Genomic DNA, 14,217 nt, shown 5'->3' on the forward strand with positions numbered 1-14,217 from the left:
ACAGTTCAAAAAGTAAAATAGAAAAAGATGCTGTAAGTGCACTCCTTCATCCACCCGTGTGAGAAGGGTGGGTGATCTGGTGGTCTGGCTTGGGGTCAGTCAGCTCCAAGCCGCTACATCCTTTCATTAAATAGTACTTTACTTTCTCCTCTTCCTATCTCAGTAAATCCCCAAAGAGCCATGAAAATGCTTTCCCTCCTTCTCTTCATCCCAGTAGGGTATGCGAAAGTGAACTCAGTACTAAGCAAAATACATTCAGTATTTTGTAGCAACTGATAACCAACCAGTTCTTCCCAGCAAGTCTTTCCAATTCACATTACTTTGGCCTTTACTTGTTTAAGTCTACTTTATTGTTTTATCTTATATTGAGTCAATTTCTCTTGATCTATTTTCTTTGGTAAACTTCAGCTGGTAAACAAGCTTTATGAATAGCAAAAACAAATCTATTTTAGGTAGATATTTTAACTGAGTGATGGTTTTTATTTTCCATGTAACATTTTAATTATTCATTAGTGATTAACCCCCTAGTGATGGGTGATACTGTAATAGCTTATGGCTACAAAAAATGATGGCTTTCAATCAGAACCGATCAGCCCCTCATGTTAACAGTGTTTATCCAATAGTAAGAAAATATTTAAGGTTCAAGTATTTGTCATAAAGAATGTGAATGAATCATTGAACAAAAATAAGTAAGTAAATGTAGAAACAAAATCCTTATAAAAATAATTAATATTCTTCTAATTTCACATATAAATATATGATAAAATATCTTACTAAATGTATTGCTAAATTGATCACTTTTATAACTATAAGATTACTCAAATTAATAGTGGCTCATATAATGATTATAACAAAAACCATTTGTGTTATAACCTTTTTAATCTAGAAGTGTTAGCTTTAATTTTAGCAATTTGTGAAAATAAATTGTGGTCATTTATTTCTGAACTTGATGCACAAATGATTACCAAAATCAGCCTTTCTGTTTATTTTCTAATGTTCTAAAACAACACATTTAAATGTGGGTTAGCTACTTTATAGTCCCGTTTGAAACATTTCCATCTTGCAAACCAGAAAATGCATTTGTCTTTTTATAGATTTTTGGAAGATAAAGGCTTTCTTTCATTTTAAGTGGAAAAGTAGATATGATAAAATTTACCTTGATAGGATTTCTTGAAAAAAAATCTCTTGAAAGTGGAAACTCTATTATGAGATATATAACTGTCAAATGATAAGTGAATCTCAGCAGTATTCATTATTTCTCTGATACCTTATTTATCTTGACAACATTTGGAAGGAATGTATTATCTTTAAAATACTGTGATGAACAGAGATAAACATGGATTATTTTATATTCAAATGTAAAAGACACATTCAGATATCTTTGTGACTGCTTTGCATATCTTATGTCAATGTTGTTAGTTGAGTAAGCATATTATTTTACTTCCATGTGTTGTTATTTATCCTGAAAATTATTGACAGACTCCCTGGATTTGTAGAAAGGTTGACAGAAATAAATATTTCTTACACATGCATTTATTTTTCAATCAAAACATCTCTGAGTCGCTGAAGTGCAGTTGAACTAGCGAAGTATGGTCTCATGATTTTGGCATTTTCCTTTCCTCATTTTTTTATGGTACTCTGTAGTTAATCACTACAAGTGTGGAGAATCTAGGACACCAACTAGTTTGCTTGGTCTGTGTTTATTGAGTGATTACTTTGTAAAATTTCTCACAGTTTGAATTTGTTGATGGCATCCTGTAATGTTGTTTTAAACATTCCTCTGTAAATTGTTACTTAGACATAGAGGACTGAGTCATTTAAGTTCTGTTTCTCAGCACTATTAATTCAAGGCTCTGTCTACTTCCATTGGGAGGCATGTGGTGTCTTACTTTTTATGCCTTTTTGACATTTTCTTCTCATAAGTGCAATTATTTTTTTAGCAGTTTTATTGAGATAATTCACACACCATACAATGCAACTAGTTTTTATTTATTAATGATATATTCAGCAACCTTACTAATTTTTTTATTTTCTCTCTTAATTATCTGTAAATCATTGAGAGTTTATATGTGATATTATCTGAAGAAATGCACTTTTAATTCTCTTAATACTTTGAAATAATTTTATATTTACAAAGAGTTAAAAAATAGTACAAACATACCAAGTCCCCAAATGCTAACATCTTTAGGATCTTCATTTATAATGCATTTAAGTTAATTTGTTTCTTTTTGTCTTCTACTTTTATCTCCACTTCCATACTTTATTGATTTTATGTTTTATTATGTGTGTGAAACATTTACATCATTCTGAAAGTTAAAACTATACAAAATAGAGCCTATTCAGAAAGTAAAACCTCCCTCACATTCCTTATTTCTGATTTTTATCCTCCTCTCTTTCCTTTTTCTCACCCAATCACTGTACATAACCACTCTTTTCTTGCTTAGCCTTCCTTTTTTTCTTTATAAACAAATGAGCAGATGCATATATATATCCTTGTATTTTCTTTTTTCTTATGCAAAATACTACTATAGACTCCTTTGCACTTCACTTTTTTCACCTAATAACTCTGGAATTGTTAATCCTGGATAACTTAATTATCCCAGATATCAGGAAAATTCCTAGAAGTTGAATTTTCTGGGTCAAAAAAAATATTATGTAGTTTTGTTAGAAACTAACAAAAGTTAGTTGCCAAAACCTCTCCTGTTTGCATTCCTGTCAGATATGTCTGAGAATTTTTGTTTTCCAACATCCTTATCAATAGAGTATATAGTCATACCTTTTATTCACCTGATAGGTGGAAAAAGGTTTCTCAGCATAGCTTTAATTTTCATTTTCCTAACTGTTGAACTTTCTCTCACGTTTAAGAGGCATTTTAGAAAAGTTTTCATGAGGTGTCTTTTTTCCCCATTTTCCTTTGGGTCCTTTAAAATCGATTTCAAGGAATTCTTTGTATGTTAGGCCTTTATCTGTGATATATTTTGGAAAGAATTTGTTCCAGTCTATCTGTTGTTTTGACTTTGTTTGTGACGTTCTCACCACTGAGCCACTGTTGCACCACCCTGTTTATGGTATTTCTATGCTTAATTACTCTGTGGGCAAAGTTATTATCAATACTTTTTTTTAAGCTGGTTTGAATTTTAGTCTTTTTTTTTTTTTTTTTTTTTTTTTTTACTGTGGATGTCCTATTGCTCCCTTACCGTTTGTTGAAAATACTATCCTTACTCCACTGAAATGCTTTTCTACCTTTGTTAAAAATGAATTGACCATCATTCTGTGAATCTATTTACAGGGTCTCTAATCTATTCCATTAACATATGTATCTCTCCTTCCAGCAATACCACACTGTCTTGATTACTGTAGTTGTAGAGTTGGCTTTAAAATTAGGTCAAGAGACTTCCCTCACTTCATCATTATTTTTACTAATTGGTTTAGCTTTTCTAGATCCTTTGTCTTTTCATGTGAATATCCTGTGTTTACAAAAAATATTTTTCTGGAATTGCAACAGGAATTGTATTAAACCTATAGTTTAATTTGAAGAGAACTGACATCTTTGTTGACTTTTCCAATCTAATTATGTGGTATGTCTCTCCATTTATTTAGGTATTCTTTTATTTATTTCATCAGCATTTTTTACTTTTCAGCATATAAGTCCTGTGCCTATACCTAAAGTTTTAGCGATTATAAATGGTAGAATTACCACTTCCACATGGCAACTTTCCCCAATGTAGTTTTAGTACATCACGGGTCAGCATAAGAAATTAAATGGGAATTTGGGGGAGTTGGGTAGAAGCTACAGACAACATATGAAGGCCAGTAGATGACACAGAAAAAGTTTAGAAACTCAGAAAGTCAGTTTTTTTGTGTTGTTTGACCTTTCTTGATTCTGTGTGAAGCCTCTCCCGGATGACCTTCCCTCATCCCCCACCCCCAGCCCTCTCCTCTGGGCCCCCACTGCTGCCGAGCCATCTGGCTGGTGGTAACACTTTGGTGGCCTTGGCACCTTCCAGGTTTTTCTGGCCTCTAGCAGTTGCTCCTGGAGGTAGCAGTTCCTCTTGAAAATGAAGGAACATGAGTCCTTAACCAAAATTTTGCAATAAGGTACTGTAACACCCTGTAGTAGAAAAAGAAAATAAAATTCAGACTTCTTCTCTGGGAAGGTGGAGGGAGTGTGGAACAGTTTCACATGGATTTTCCAGATTGTGGGGGTGTGGTATCCCTAACCCCTCCAGATGTGGAAAGGATAACTACATTTTGTTTTTAAGTTTGATTTTCATTTCTTCATTGTTGTATATAGAAATTCATTTGAACTTGCTTCTGTTTTCACTGTATACTATGACCTTTCTTAACTCATTATTTCTAGTCTTTTGTAGATTCTTTTGGATTTTCTACATAGGTAATCCTGTCATCTGCAAGTAAAGTAGTTTCATTGCTTTCTTTCAAACCATATGTCTTTTATTTCCCTTCTTTACATCATTGCACTGGCTAGTATTTCCAATATTATGCTGAAACAGTGGTGAGAGTACTTTTCCCAATCCTAGGGAAAGACATTTGGCCTTTCATTATTAAATATGATGTTAGCTGTAGGATTTTTGTAGAACTTCTTTATCAATGTGTGGAAGTCCACATTATTCCTAATTAGTGTTAGTTTTGTTGTTGCTGTTTTTACAACAGCATGAATAGATACATGTTGTAATTTGCCAAATGCTTTACCTCCATCAATTGATAGAACCATGTGATTTTTTTTTTTCTGCTTCAGTCTGCTAAAATGGTGAATGCAATTGACTGATTTTCAAATATTTAACCTGCTCACATATTTAACCTGCCTGCATCCTAGGTAGAAACATCACTTGCTTATGATGGCATATACATATTCTTGTATACTTTGATGGAAGCTTAAACTATATCTTTCTTCTTTTCTAATGTAAAAATTTAGTGCAAAAGTTTTCTTCTCGGTACTACTTTAGCTGAGTCACACAAATTTTGATATTTGCATTTTCATTTCTATTCATTTGAATATAATTTTTTATTTCTCTTAAGACTTCCTTTTTGACTCATGTGTTATTTTAAAGTGTGTTGTTTAATTTCCAAGTATTTGCACATCTTTCTGTTATTGAGTTCTAGTTTGATTATATTGTGGTCAGAAAACACATTCTCTTTGATTTCAATTCCTTCAAAATTGTTGAGTTTTTTTTAATGATAGACCCAAGATATCAATATGATCTCTCTTGATGCTTGTTTAGTGGGTACTTGAACATATTATATATTCTGCTGTTGTTGGGTAGTGTTTCCTATAAATGCCAATGAAATCACGTTGGGTGATGTTGTTGCTAAGTATTTCTATTTCCTTGCTGATTTTTGGTCTAGTAGTTTTATCAATTCTTGAGAGAGGGGTTATGGCAGGTAGAATTCAAAGATGGCCCCACGATTGCTGGTTCCTGATATTATTCATGTGGTTATGTCACATTACATGGCAAAAGAAAATTTGCAGATATAACTTAGGCTATGATATAGTTGAATTTAAGATAAGGAGATTCAGTGTGAGCCTGAGTTAATTACACAAGCCCTTTAGAAACAGAGAGCTTTCTCCAGCTGGTTACAATAGAGGCAGTCAAAGAGATTCAAAACACAAGAATGATTCAACACACAATTCCTAGTTTTGAAGATGAAGACACCTACATGGCAAGGAGTACATGCAGCCTTTGAGAGAGGAGCCTGGTCTGTGATGATAGCCATCAAAGAAATGAAGTCTTCAGTCATATCACCATAGGGAACTGAATTCTTCTAATAACCTGAATGAATCTGGGAGTATATTTCCCCCCAGATCATCCAGAGATAAGAATAGCCTGGGCAACACCTTGGTTTTAGCCTTGTGAGACCATAAACAGAGAATCCATTTAAGTATGCCCACACTTATGATCTGTAGAACTGTGAGGTAATAAACAAGAATTATTTTAAGCCACTATATTTGTAGTAATTTGTTATACAACATTAGGAAACTAGTCCACATTTTTGGTATCTGGAAGTGGGTGCTGCTATAACAAATATCTAAAATATGGGAATGTCTTTGGTACTAGGAAGAGACTAGAAGAATTTTGAAAAGCATTATAGAAACAGCTTATAATGCCTTGAATAGACTATTAGTAGAAATTTGGCCACCAAAGGGATTGCTGGTGAGGACTCAGAAGGAAGAAACATCTCAACTCACCTTAAAGAAAGTCTAAATTATCTTGAATAGACAATTGGTATAAGCTGGACTTCAAGAATGCTTGTGGAGGGCGGGCCGCGGTGGCTCAGCGGGCAAAGTGCTTGCCTGCTATGCCGGAGGACCTCGGTTCGATTCCCGGCCCCAGCCCATGTAACAAAAAACGGAAAAACAAAATACAATAAAACAAGAAATTGTTTAAAAGATGTTTCCCTTTCTTCCTTCCTTCCTTCTCTCTGTCTTTCCTTTAAAAAAAAAAAAAAAAAAAAAGAATGCTTGTGGAAGGGGCTCAGAAAGAAGTGAGGAACAAGTTTGAAAACTGAAGGAAGGGTGATTCTTATTTTCGTACTGGCAGAATGTGTAGTGAAATGTGTGAAAGTAGTGAATTTTAATATATAGCTAATGAAATTTCCAAGAAAGATATTAAAGATATGGCCTGTTTTCAAATATATATGTATTGATTTATTGTTGAATATTGTAAAATGAAAAAAGAGAGAGAGAGAGAAATTCAAGGAAGACCTGTATGCTTTTAAAACATCTTAGCCTCTTCATGTGGCAAACAATGCTAGAAGTCAGAAGTAGCTGCTGCAAGTGTGACTTAAAGAAAAGGTTCTGTATGAGATGGTATAAGACCTTGATGAAACCTCAGAAAGATCAAAAGGTCAGAACAGTAGTCACACAAAAGACACTTCCAAAAGATTGAGGTTGTTACTCATAGATCACATGAAAGGGCGTTAGGAAGCTAAGGAATAATGTCCTTCAGCCATCACAACAGAAGCCAAAAGTAGAGAGCGGTTAACCATGGGCATGACTTTGGCCTAGCGATGTAAAAGATAGGGAAATCCTTGAAAGACACACATGGTATTTGAGAAATTTCTGTCGGCAGAAATACTGCCAGCTTCTACTTAAAGTGACTTTATTGGACCCCCAAAATTCTGTTGGAAGGAAGCAGGTTGATAAAACTACTCAAAACTATTTCTTGAATAAAGAAGAATGACTCCACAGATAGAGTTGAAAGCCACAGAGAATATCCCCAGACCTCAAAGCCTACATAAGAAAAATGCAACATTTGTCCAGGTGGATTTCAAAGATCTTATGGATCTCAAAAAAAAAAAAAAAAATGCATCATTTAAACCTTCTATTTTTTTTTGTCTTTTTTTTTTTTTCCTCTGCTGATTTTGAAAGTCTTTCTACATCACTGGTATTAAATCAATTTGATATTGATATAGTTCACTTCACATTTCTTGTGCTTGGGGTTCATTGACCATCTTAGGCTTGCCATGAAATTTGGAAAATTTCTGGTGCTCATTTCTTTAGATATTTTTGTCTTTCCCTTTTGCTTCTATTCTGCAGGTACTCAAATTACACATATATTAGGTGGCTTGAAGTTGCCCCACAATTCCATGACGCTCTCCTTCTTTACTTTTGGTCATTTTTCTCTGTGCTTCATTTGGGATGGTGTCTCTTGCTGTGACATCAAGTTCACTTATTTTTTCTTCTGCTATGTCTAATCAGTCTCAAATCTCCTCCGGTGAGTTTTTCATCGCATATCTAGAAGTTCAAATTATGCCTTTAAAAATATCTTCCTTGTGTCTGCTTAACACGCTCACATTTTCTTCTAACTTCTTAAACATGTAAAGCACAGATACAGCATTTTTAATATCCCTCCCTAGTGCGTCCATCATCTACATAATATCTGAGTCAGTTTTGATTAATTTTTATCCTCATTATAATTATTCTTCTCCTTGTCCTTTGCACGCATGGTAGTTTTTCTTTTTCTTTCTTTTTTTTTTTTTTTCTTTTGGATGCCGGAAATTGTTTATTTCATATCTTTGGGTGCTGCATATTTTCATCTTCCTATTAATATACTTAGGCTTCTTTTTTGGAATGCATTTATGTTTCTAAGAAATATTTTTATCTTCTTGGATCTTTTAAGTCTTTTTAGGCAAAACCACATAAGGGTTTGTTCTACAGATAATTTTTCACCATATTTCTGAGTCCAAATCCTTTTGGGGTCTGTCTAATGTCTCATGCATAATTAACCTATGTTCTTTATCTTCTCATTGCTACTCCTAATATGCCTAAAACTGATATTTATTGCTTCTGATGATTATTCCATTTGATGCTACAGATACTTTAGTCTGTTGAAGGGTCCTGAACTTAATCAGGGAGTCTTAGATTTCCTTCCACATATTCCTAACAGTTCTGACACTGAAACTTACCATCAAAATATCCCTGAATTTATTTTTTAATAGTCACTATTCATAACTATAGTCTTTCTTCATGAATTTGGAAACTAATTTCTAATAACTCTGGAAATCTGCTTTACTTCATGTAAGCTCAGCAATTCAATAAAAACTATATTCCGTGTCATTTATAGATGTTCTCATTTGGAAAAGCCTTCAAAGTTTTTTATATGAATTTCTGCTCAAAGAGGAAATTGTCTCTGGTAATAAATTTAAACATACCAAATTTATATATTTATTTTTTGTGTAGTTTCTCTGAACTAAGCAATTTCAGAGGATATAAGCATATTTTTTAGTGAAATAGACATAGTCTTTCTTCAGGCAGCTTACATTCTAATGATGAAATAGTGAAAATTAGCAGGAAAGCAAAAATTAGTGTGTTATGGCAGACTTTTAGAAATTTCTAAAGCTTATGGACAGGATGCTAATAAATGTATGGTAAAGGGATAATGTTGGGAAATTTCAGAGATTTAGCCCCTGTGCTGGTTTGAAAGGATGCATGTACCCTTCAAATGCCATGTTTTAATGAAAATCCCATTTTGTAAAGGCAGAATAATCCCTATTCAATGCTGTATGTAATTAGATCATCTCCCTGGAGAATGTAACCCAATCAAGAGTGGTTGTTAAACTAGATTAGATAGAGATGTGTCTCCACACATTTGGGTAGGTCTTCACTGGTTTATTGGTGTCCTATAAAAGAGGAAATATTTTGGAGAATAGAGATTCAGAGAGAGCAGAGAATGCTGCAGCACCATGAAGCAGAGAGTCCATCAGCCAACACTTTGGAGATGAAGAAGGAAATCTTCTCCCGGGAGCTTCATGGAACAGGAAGCCAGGAGAAGAAGCTAGCAGATGATGCCATGTTTGCCATGGGTCCTTCCAGATGAGAGAGGAACCCTGACCGTGTTCACCATGTGCCCTTCCAGCCAAGAGAGAAACTATGACTGTGTTCGCCATGTGCCTTCTCACTAGAGAGAGAGAAACCCTGAACTTCATCGGCCTTCTTGAACCCAGGTATCTTTCCCTGGATGAATACCTTTGATTGGACATTTCTGTAGACTTGTTTTAATTGGGACATTTTCTTGGTCTTAGAACAGTACACTAGTAATTCATTAAATTCCCCCTTTTAAAAGCCATTCCGTTTCTGGTATATTGCATTCCGGCAGCTAGAAAACTAGAACAGCCCCAAATTAGGATTTGTTACTCAGCCTTGGGCAACCTTAGCAGGCTTCTGCAGCGTTGAATTTGTCCGCAGTTTCTGGTTTGCATCTTGATTTTATATTGTTGTTATGAATGAATAAGCCTTGATTAACAGGTATATTATTATCTAAGCTAGAGACTAGATCTCCTGTCAGTAAATAATTGTGATTGAATCAATACATGCATTTTATTATCAATATATGCTTTCTTAGTACTTTTAGAATCCTTTTCCATCCTTGGGTATTGGAATTATGCAGGTAGAAGTTGCATGTGTGCACTGTTATTTACTAGCACTATAATCTAGCCTTACTAAATCTTTTGCAGTCTCTGTTTTCCCATCAGTGAAAGAGAGTGATTAATAACTCCTTCTCAGGTTTACTATAAAGAATAAGTTGAAGATTGATGGATAGATGATACTGAAAAAGATAGTTCCATTCGTATTCTCTGTAGGCAGTTAAGCATAATGGTTCAGATCGTGAGCTCTAGAGTGAGAGTGGATTAGAATTCCATCTCTGCCACTTATTAGCTTTGTAATTAACTTCTCTGTGTTTCTGTTCCTTATATGTAAAATAAGGATAGTAACACTGTATTATTTATAGGATAGTTTTGAGTGTTATATGAATCAAATAAAGTATTTAAAATAGTAGGTACATAATAATCAGTATCTAAATGTAGATGATAAAATCATTATAACAATTTATCTGAATGAATAATTTATTATTTTTTGCCTTGTAAATCCTTCATCAATGTTTCCCACTTTACTAGAAATTGTCTTTAATCTGGATGGCAGGACACACTAACAATTATACTTACTTGGATGTTTCTATAAGTGTTCTCAGAAATTTATGTTGTGGCTATAATATGAAATAAGGTAGACTTGTATGTTTTCTTTTATTTAGAGATTGAAAAATAATATTCTTGCTTTACCTAAACCCTTCTTATAAAAATATTTTTTCTCCGCATAGTGATCAGTTCAGTTTGATTTGTTTTCAACAGTAGTTACATGGGCTGTAAAGGTTTGTTCTCCTTTTCAAATGTGTCCCTTGTAAGTCCTGATGGTTTAATGTACTGTGGCAATTTTTATTCCTCTCATAACAATCTCATGAAAACTACCTAAGGATAGCTTCCTTTGGTTTGGATTTTTAGTTCAAACATTTTTTTTTTAAATATTAAAATCATACATTATATATTCTCTGACCACAAAGGAATGAATAAAGAAATCAATAACAGAGGGAAAAGGGAAAATTTACAAATATGTGGAAATTAAAGCATTCTTTTTTCCATTGTGAAATATAACATACACACAAAAAAGCAATACATTTCCAAGTATATTTTAACAAGTAGTTATAGAACAAATGTCAAAGTTTGGTATGGGTTTCAGTTTCAGAATTTTCCGTTTTTCCTTCTAGCTCCTCCAAGACACTGGAGACCAATAGAAATATCAAAATAAAGATTCAGCAGTCATACTCATTTGTTAAATAATTTCTTCTCTATTATATTCATCCTTCTCTTTTAATAACACACATATATATAAGTAATAAATTTCAAAATACATTGCAACATTTTGTTGTAGAACAGATTTCAGAATTTGGTATGAATACAATTCCACAATGTTAGATTTTTATTTCTAGCTGCTCTGAGGTACTGGAAGTTAAAAGAAATATCAGTATAATCATTCAGCACTCATACCCATTTTTTAAACCCAACCTTCTCTGTATAACTCCAACACCTTTGATCTTTCTTCCACTCTTTAAGGGTTTTGGGCTACACCCGTTCTAACTTTTTTTATGTTGGAAGGGGCTATCATGATATGGGATAGGGGAATGGTCCAGGGTCCCATCTGGAGGTTGTAGGTTTCTAGAAAGTTACCGTAGTGCATGAAACCTTTGTAGAATCTTTTCTAATGCCCTAGGTGTTCTTTAGGATTGACAGGAATTATTATTATTTTTTTTTGGGGGGGGGGATTTGGCAAGTTATGATAGGTAGCAATGTCTGACCTCTAGGTAGCTCTATTTGAGCTCTCTCAGCCACTGATACCTTATTTGTTAGACTTCTTTTCTCTCTTTTGGTCAGGATGACATTGTTGATCTCACACTGCAAGGGCCAGACTCATCCCTGGGGGTCATCTCCCGTGAGTGCAGGCATATATATAGTTTTTTTGTGGCAACCGTGAATTTGCCCCTTCAGATCCCCTGGTCTTATTGCTTTTAGTTTTTCCTGCATTAAACACATTTTTGATGGTGTCATGTATTTATTTCTAGTTAGATTCAAATGGTTTCTAACTCTTTGCCAAAAAATTACTCTAATATACTATCAGCTAATTAAGTTGTTAGATCTCTTTCAATTTATCTGACCAAATGCTAAAGAAAAAGCAAAAGAATATAAGACTAAAAGGATATTGGTAAAGTGTGGTGAAAAAAATCATTTTTAATACTTCAAACACGCATTAGAATTATATAAATTTGCAAAATTTGTTTAAAATTATTCCTTAAAAATGATGTTCATCCATTCTTTCTAAGGCATTCACATATTGTTTTAAGAACTCTGTTTGATGTATCATTTTGATCTTTTGGAGCTGTTTTTTTTGATAATCAGTTACCCAGTGAAAGAAATTAGATTATTTGTGTTTGGTCCAGAACTATTTCCATACCAACCAGGAACAATGGGGACTATCAATGTTGCCAATAGAATTTCTGTTTATCGTATTCCTTGTCCATCTCAGCATCCTTAGAGGTTAAAATTCCCTTTGTTAGTATTGTGGAAAATAAGGAACAGGAGCAAAGCTGCTACTTATTCACCATTTCTCTGTTCTTTTCTATTAGAGCATCCAATGAAGAGTTCATTTAAAAGCAACATGTCAATCAAAATGTCAGTCAAAATTGAGGTTCTGGATTGTTGCCAAAAGAGATAAAGCTTCCTACAATGGAATATTCTAAAAACTATTGAAGTGTGAAATGCTTGGGTAGTTTGTGAAGTTATAAAGGCAATTTGTAGGTACCATACTGGTGTCTTGAATTTTAAAACTGTTATCAATCTAAGAGGAAAAGTAAATCAGCCAGCTAAACTAATTAAAAGCTTAATAACAATAATAAAAAATAAATAGGTACAAATACCTTTAGAGTGTTAAGTGCCAGAGGCAAGTTTATGGTTGAAATGATTAGTAGAAATGAAGTTCTCTTTATGCTGAATGAACAAATCTATTATAAGCAAAGAAGATAAGAGTTCATTTATAATTTCAGGCAGAAAAAAGGCCAATCAAAACTTAATTGGATCCATTTGGTAGAAAAAAGATAAACAATGCACTAAAAAGGCAGTAGTAATTAAGAAAGCATTTAAGGACTAATGCAATATACTCTAATATTCTATGTGTCAGGGTAACCAAATCAGACCTAATTTAGTCTTTAAAGGCTGCAATTAGAAAAAAATTCTACTAATAAGCAAAATCCTTTGATTTTTTTTTAGTTTTTAGAGAGGAAATGTGAAGTCTTGTTGAAGGCCATTCAGAAAATAAATTGTTGGATCCAGATGGTTAGTCAGTAGTGTTGTTCAAGGAAAAATATGACACTGGAATTAATTTCTATCGGTCATGTTTGTAATCAGTTCTTGTAATAAGAAGCTCTGCTTTTCTTGAGTGAGATGTGAGGATGTATTATTCAAAAGATAGATAGAAATAATTTCTTCTTAGCTTTGACAAAGGAAGCTAACATTGGAGTTTGGGTTCTATGATTTTAGTTCTGATTTTGAACTCTAAAATGGACAATGATCCACCTATTTTCACAGAACTTTGGTTCACTGCAGATTGTTTCAATCATCTACACAGGCCATAAATTCCTTTTTTTAGAAACATTTGCAAGTGTCACTTTTTAAAAAGATTGTTTTTCAAAGTGGAGTTCTCAGACTACTTGAAGCAGAGTCATCTTGGATACTTCCTAAAATTCAGACTACAACCTTCTCTCACCTGCTCAGACATCCAAATAAATATTTCTGGCTGGCAGTCTGGAATCCTGCATTTTGTTAAGCAGCACAGGTGATTTAAATGCACTCCAATGTCTGACAATCAGCTCTCTTAGTGTTTGCCAGGATTAGCCAGCTACCCCAAACAGGTTGATTGTCCAGCTATTGTTTTTAGATGAGTTGACCATCATGGTCAGCCCTTGAATCATCTCTAGAAGTCTCTGGAATAGTAGTTGAATTCACTTTCAGGAATTAAAATCAGTTTCTGAAAAATGGAGACTAACAAAACCATAAGTAATCAGAATAATAATCCAGTGTTATTCTGCTATAAATTTTGTGAAATTCATGGACATGTACTACTCATTGACATTCAGAGAAACCAGTGAGGGAAGGAGAGACAGTTTTGCTACCTCTAGCCACAGTATTCAAAGAGAAATTCAGTAGTTTATACAGCCACCATTAAGGGCTATAAAAGAATAAACAATTTGGTTGCAGAGCAGAGAACAGAGAGGTTAATACTGAATATGAGACTCTCAGAAAGCTTGGAGAACTAATAGAATTTTAGCATGGTTTTGAGATATTTGGAGCATTGATACAGGAAGAAATGGCTGAGGA

At 33.7% G+C, this 14,217-nt stretch overlaps 1 long non-coding RNA gene across 1 annotated transcript in view; it reads left to right on the top strand.

The window, feature by feature from the left end:
• LOC143673548 (uncharacterized) overlaps positions 1-14,217 on the top strand; it is an 838,506-nt gene that overhangs the window by 732,433 nt on the left and 91,856 nt on the right. The window lies entirely within an intron of this gene.

The sequence above is a fragment of the Tamandua tetradactyla genome, chromosome 2 (genome assembly GCF_023851605.1).
Source record: "Tamandua tetradactyla isolate mTamTet1 chromosome 2, mTamTet1.pri, whole genome shotgun sequence".
NCBI lineage: Eukaryota > Metazoa > Chordata > Mammalia > Pilosa > Myrmecophagidae > Tamandua > Tamandua tetradactyla.